Below are 7386 nucleotides of genomic sequence, written 5' to 3'. Positions count from 1 at the left end.
ATCCCGCCAATCTCGGCAGGACCGGGTATAATCCCTGCTGACCGTTTTTATCAAATTGGGACCGGGTTCATCCCGCCAATCTCGGCAGGACCGGGTATAATCCCGCTGACCGTTTTTATCAAATTGGGACCGGGTTTCATCCCGCCAATCTCGTCAGGACCGGGTTTTATCCCGCTGAACAATTAACTTTGGGACCGGGTTCTATCCCGCCAATATCGTCAGGACCGGGTTTTATCCCGCTGACCAAATGAAAGGCAGGCCCGGGTTTAATTCCACTGACCAATTCATCATACTGGGGCAAATTATTTTTTGAAAAAATCAAAAATCAAAAAATCAAAAATCAAAAAATCAAAAATCAAAAAATCAAAAATCAAAAAATCAAAAATCAAAAAATCAAATCAAGTTCATCACGGCAGGCTCGGGTTTGATCCCACTGTCCGATAGTCAAGACATTTCATTTTCACAGCCACTAGCCGTGGGTCAGTCCCACTAGTGAGCATTTCCTTTATTCTGCCACTAGCCGTGGGTCAGTCCCACTAGTGAGCCTTTCATTCTGCTTAGCCACTAGCCGTGGGTTAGTCCCACTAGTGAGCCTTTCATTTTGCTTCGCCACTAGCCGTGGGTTAGTCCCACTAGTGAGCATTTCATTAGCATCACTAATAAACATGGGTCAGTCCCGTTAACACTTCATTTCACTGCTTTCATTTGTATCACCAATGAACATGGGTCAATCCCACCAACACTCCATTTCATTTCAATTCATCTGTTTTTAAATTCCTGTTCGGGTCAGTCCCGTTTAAATCCCGTGGGTCTATCCCATTTACATTTCCTGTTCGGGTCAGTCCCGTTTAAATCCCGTGGGTCTATCCCATTTACATTTCTGTCCGGGTCTATCCCGTGGGTCTATCCCGTTTACATCTATCCCGTGGGTCTATCCCGTTGACATTTCTGTCCGGGTCTATCCCGTGGGTCTATCCCATTTACATTTCTGTCCGGGTTTATCCCGTTTACAATTCTGTTCGGGCCAGTCCCATGTTTGAAATTCCTTGTTTAGGTCAGTCCTCCGAATAGGGGCAACCGAATGGTACAGGTAAGCATTTGGTGTCTACTTCTTTGTCTTAAGTTTTTCCAAAACTCAGACAAAGAGGGGCAAACTGTAGACACCAAATTTTTGGTGTAATTTTTAATTTCAGTTTTTTTTTATTTGTCGTTTTCGATTTTAGTTTTTAGTTTCTAGTTTTATTTTTATTTTTAAGTTTTAACATGGAATTTCTTGAAAAAAGGGGAAAAGGAAAAGAAAAAGCATTCAAAAAAAAAATGATTTAGTCATTTTTGTTTTATTCATAGAGTTTCTTGAAAAAAAAAAAAAAAAAAAAAGAAATTGATTCGCGGCATGCAAGCTGCCGCGACTTGCAAAGTGAAGACTCGGATGAGCACTTGGGTTGCAAATACAGAAAAAGGACTGAAGGTTTAGGGTTGGTTTTGGTCCCCCATATAAATACAAATGAAAGCAGCAGCCGCAAAGGGGGATAAAAAAAGGCTAACGAAAAACTAGCTACGGGAGTAAAGGAGAAAGAGTTGAACCGAGAGCTGAGGGGTTTGGTCTGAGAGATTGAGGGCAACAAGGGAGAGGGCAGAGAGAGTAGAGTTAAGAGCAAAGGCAAAAATGAAACAGAGGGAGCTCGGTTTGGAGGGAGAGACAGAAAGACTTACGGCAAAAGAAAGAAACGGATGAAGGTTTCGGCTGGGCTGGGGGCTGAAGGAAAAAACAGAGAATGGACAGCAAAAGGAAAAGAAAGGCAGCCGGGGGAGATGGAGAGAGAGCTAAGCAAGGTGGCGTCTGAGAGGTTGAAAGAATAGGAAAAGGGGAATCGAAAACTGGAAAGAGAGGAGCTGAGGGCGAAGTTGACGGCTAGGGTAGAATGGCGGTTGAAAATCTTGAAGGAGTAGAGAGTGTGTGTGCGACGGAAAAGAAAGGAAGATTGCTAGGGGGGGTTGTTGACTGCTGGAGGAAAGCTAAACCCGAAGGTTTTCAGCCGTGGGGACGAAGAGGGATTTGCTCCATCATCATCGCTCTTCCATTGCTGCTCCCTTGAAGGTTCGGGCCGAATCATCCGAGCCCTTTCTCCCTTCCTCGATTAAGGTACCGTATTCTTCCTTTAAAGTTGAAAGTTTTTCTTTTCTTTTATTTGCATCTCTCTGCTGTTACTGATTCTGTTTGACCTTCTTGAGCCTATAATAAAATGGCTGGTGTTTGTGTTCGGATAAAAACGATGCTTTGTTGTCCATAGCAGTCATGGCTGAAAGTCGCAGCCTGTTTGTTTTCTTTTCAGATTTGCGCGTTTCCCTTGAATCTGTGTGATGTTTTGGTTCTAGTGGTGTGGTCGAATAAGCTAGGGTTCATTTGAGAAATGAAATTGCAGCAGTTTTGCCGAGGATGAAGCTCATCCGCATGTTTCCCTTTGCTGTTTTTTTTTCCTTGCCTGCGTTGGGGTGAATGCTTACCTGGGTTATACTCTTAAATGATACAGCAGCAGGGGCTGTCTTTCTTTAACTCCTTATAATAAATCTCGTTTTTTCTGGGGAGGGATGGTGCAGCAAAACCTGCCGCAACAAGCTCGAAATCTTTAGTTTGTTGCAGCAGGACCTGCGGGTATTCATGACGGCTTCGGCTGAGTTGCATGAGCTTTTGGGGGGATGTTTGCTGCTACTTTTGTTGCATATTCAGCTGTGTTGTGTTAATCAAAGTGTCCAGATGCTAAATGATGTTAAGTGATAGTCTTTGCTGGTTTGGTTTGAAGTTTACATGAAACCTGCATTTGAAAGCTTGAAAGTGCAAAACTCTGGCCATGGGACTCGCAGCAGGCTCCATTGCTAGCTGAAATTTAAAACCATTGATATTTTGCTAAGTTTTCCATTTGTTAGAATGAAGTTGCTAAGTTTTCTGTTATTTGGCATGAATGAATTTGGTTGGTGTGGAAGAATCTAACCAAGGTTGTGATTAAGAAGTTTGAGTTTGAGAAGATTGCAGCAGATTTCATTTTGTTTGCCGAGTACAGAGACATTGCAGAATTTTGCTGTTGCAGAAATTTTCTTTGAGTTTGCATGAAATGTTCATCAGAATTTGTGCAGTTTGCTGCTATGTTTTCGATGGTGGGCTTTACTGCTTAGTTTGAAGCTGTGTATCTGGATTTGCTGTGTGCTTGAGTGTGGTTTCGGTTGATGTAGCACAACAGAAATATTGCAGAAACAAACTTCCTATGTGGATTGCATATAAAACTACTGCTGCATTTTTTCTGTTTCTTTGCGCCATCAAACCTGCAACCAAATTGTGTGTTTGATTGATGTTTGATAGGTAGAAATCTGAGCATTTGATGAGCATGTTTGCATTGTGAAGTGGGCAAAAGCCGTGGCTAGAAACTTTGCAGCAAACTTGAAAGTAAAAGAAAGCATGTTGCATTTTAGTTGCAGAAGTCTAAGCCATACGTAGCTGCATGTTTTGCATGAAAATAACTGTCGCGCCCCATTTTTTGATAAATAAATAAATGATTTTAAAAAATGTATTTTTTGATTGGAAAATGAATTGTGATTTAAAAGAAAAATGGGTCTAAATGGGGGTTTGAGAATGCGACGATTTGACCCAAAATTATAGTTTAAAAAAGGTTTTAAAAAATTGGAGTCGCCACTTGGTAATGAGTTAAGGTGTACCAAGTCACCAAAAATGAATTTTTAAAGAAAAAATAGGAAAAAGTAGTAAGAAACCCCTTTTAAACGACTCCTAGTCCACGTAAACCAAAGAAAAAGGTTCGGGAGTCACATTTGACAAAGGGGAAGGCAAGGATAAAATCCAAGGCACCCCTTCGACCTAGCCAAGGCTAGTTGCGTGATTTAATCAAAGATTTTCTTGTTTTAACCAAAGAATTTATTACATTTGGATGTGCTACATGAATGCAAACCCTAGACCTAGGGGTATTGGGGGAAATTTCTCTTCAACGGTTGAGTGGTGCCAATCACATTAATTGTGAAGCCCACTAACAATCCTTTGAAGAAGTCACGAATAATGCGAGTGGGATGCAAATGAATGGAATGCATGTATGCAATGTGAGGACATGAGTTTGAAAAAGTAATAAAAGACAATAAATATGTAAATGAAAATGTGCACGTGAGTGGGTAAGGTACGGTATGTGAAATGATAACATGAAGTGCATGTGTGCAAGTGATGATAAAAGTGTTCGTGTGCAAGTGAAGAAACATAAAGGTGCACGTGTGCAAAATGGGAGGAAAAGTGTTCATGTGCAAGTGAAGGGATAAAAAGGTGTACGTGTGCAAATGGGAGGAAAAGTGAAAGTGTAATGATAGAGTGGACTTAGAATGCATGAGCCTAGGGAATTCATGCATATTGGGACGGGGAGACCTAAATCGTGACTCAATTTGCCCTTTTATAGAGGGAATACAAGCGTGCTAAGGCTTAGAAAAAGCCACACTCGTCTATATCCCATATTTAAGGGGACTCTCAAGCAAATGAACCCTATAACTAGCATGAAATGCAAAAATCCTAAAATGAAGGAAAAGGGGTTCGAGGAGCATGCTAAACGATAAAACTAAAAAGAATGCATGACATGTAATGAACATGCAAATATGTACTAACGAGGGGAAGTCCCTAAGGGTCTAGCGTTGGACTAGCCCATTCTATGAATTCCGACTAGCGTTGGACTAGCGGAAACGTACATTCATCCATCACATTCATTCAGGGATATGGAAAGCGAGTAGACATGTCAATCACATAGCACATAACACTTAACATGCATATCTAGATGCCAAAACCTAAGAAAGCGATTAAACATATAGCACATAGACATGCAAGACACATAAGGTAATTAAGGCCCTAACTATTACATTTGCTAGCTAGGCACATGTCTTCAACAGATCTTCATCGAATGCTCCTCCAAGCCCTATCTATTACAAACCAAGAGGTGTACACATACCCCATAAAGAATAACTTAAATAAAAAGCAAAAGTAAATGAAGTAAATGAAAGAAATTAAAGAAAGGCTAGGAAAGCAACGTAAGCATGCAATTCACACTTAGCACGTTGGATCACATAGGAGAAATCAAAATCAAGGAGATAGAGGTTACCTCCCTTGCAATTGGGTCTCAATGAAGTGAAATTATTCAATTACCCTCCAAAATAATAAAAAGGTCAATGCACCACTTTATTTAAGAAAAAATAAAAGAAATGTGCAAAACAAAGCTCACTTAGTCATAAAGTCCCTAAAGTCATAACTTAAGCGCAATTTAAACAAAGCATGGTAGTTAATTGAAGCAAACAAGCAATGAAGTTGCACAAATTAAAATTAACAAGGACCAAATTGATGAAATTCTCTAATTGATTGGGTCATAGTGAAATAAGGGGGAACTTGGGGGGTCAAAGTGCAATTTTTAGAATATATTTCATGCATGCTACGTAAATCTCTTTGTTTTGCTGGTTCCTTTCATCTGCAACATGCTAAACTTCTCAAATACAATCCTAATATGCAACTAACATCTCACCAATCAATCAAAGCCATCGGCATTAAACTAAAAACTAACACAGAATTCAACAAGCCAACAAATTATGATGAGATAATGTGAATTCCAGCAATCTTTCATGCAAACTCAAGAAGATTTCTGCAAACGGAAAGTGCAAGCTTGCTACATTTTTGCTTCTACAATTTTTGCTGCAATGTTCATTCCAGAATTTTTCCTCTCTGCAGCGTTAAGCTCTCAAATGCAAGTTTCTTCAAACAAAAAAACAGCAACGACCCTCACTCAATCACCATGATACTATGTGTGAAAGGAAGATTCAGACCAAGGAAAAACATTGAAATTTCTGGTTCATTCCAAGTTATCTTAAATCAAGATTTGCTGCTGCAATTTCGTAAGCAATAGTACCATTTTCTCAGCTCAAACATCAGGAATCTAAGCAATGAAATGCACCATTTTGACCTCCAAATAAATAGCAAAGTGAAGCCACAGAAACACAATCCTTTAAACAAAACAGTTCTGAGGAGTCTTTCATGCAAAAACATGCAGCCATGTAAAGACTTAGACTTCTGCAACAAAAGAACGAAACATGCTTCCTTTTGTTTTCCAAGTTTGCTGCAATTTCCAGCAGCTACTCTATCCATTTCCTCATACAAACACATTCATCAAAACCAGAAATTATTGACCCAAATCAAAAGATGAGGTTTTGTCTGCAAGATTAAGATAACCAATCTGGTTTGATTGGTAACAAAAGAAAGAAAGGAAACTGCAGCAAAAATCTTCTTTCGACAACCAAGGACTAAGCAAAAATGCTGGTCTCTACTACTAAACTCCCAAACACTCTCACAACATCTCAGCTGAGCAACGGACAAATCAAGCATTTCAAACAACATGAAAACTTCAGCAAACGAAAGTGATGCCTGCTGCATTTTTGTTTCCTAATTCAAGCTTCCAATTCGAACACCCAACTTTTATTAGATATTTTCAACTCCAACATCACAGCTTTAAACTAAGCAAATTAACTACAAAACCACCCCAATCCAAACAAACAAAATCCAGACGGAAGCCATGCAAAATTCTGGAAAATATGTGTGCAAGAGTGATTCAGCAATCTGAAATGGTCCTAGACTTCTACCTCAAAACTTAGTTTAAAACCGAACCACAACCCAAAGCTGGAAACTTTCGGCAATTTTCCTCCGACCAAAACACAAACATATAAGATACCAACTCATTTCCCAAATTCCAGATTTATTGGTATTCAAACAAAAGCCATCATTCATATTGGAGCAAAACAGAATCAGTACACGGCAAAGAAATACGAGCAAACAACTAAAGAAGAGAGCTTTCAACTTTAAAAGGAAAATACGATACCTTAATCAAAGAATGGAGAAAGGGCTCGGATGATTCGGACAACCCTTCAAAGAAGCATCAATGAAGAAGCGATGGTGATAACGCAATTACCTCCTTCTGACCCTTTTCCTTTGCTCCGACGAACCAGAAATCTTTTCTTCCTTCCTTGCTCCTTGTGGTGGTTGAAACTTCTCAGCCTTTGTTACCCAAAACCTCCCCTTTTTCTGTTAAACCCCAGCTCCTTCTATCTCTCACGCTCTTCCTCTCTCTTGCTCACTCCAGATTTTCCAGCCGCCCCTTTTTCTAGCCGTAAAACCCTCAAAAATCTTCTCTCGGTTGTTTTCAGTTTTCCCTTTCAGCCCTCACTTTCTTTGGTCTCTGCCTCTTCCCGTTTTCTCCCTCTACCGTCGCCCCCTTTGGTTCAGATTTTTCTCCCTTTTTCTCCTTAGACTCCCTTTCTCTTAGCCCGTTAATGCTCTCCCCAAAACCTCCTTCAAAAGCTGCGTTTTTCTAT

The sequence above is a fragment of the Coffea eugenioides genome, chromosome 2 (genome assembly GCF_003713205.1).
Source record: "Coffea eugenioides isolate CCC68of chromosome 2, Ceug_1.0, whole genome shotgun sequence".
Taxonomy (NCBI): domain Eukaryota; kingdom Viridiplantae; phylum Streptophyta; class Magnoliopsida; order Gentianales; family Rubiaceae; genus Coffea; species Coffea eugenioides.
This window is presented reverse-complemented; position numbering follows the sequence as displayed.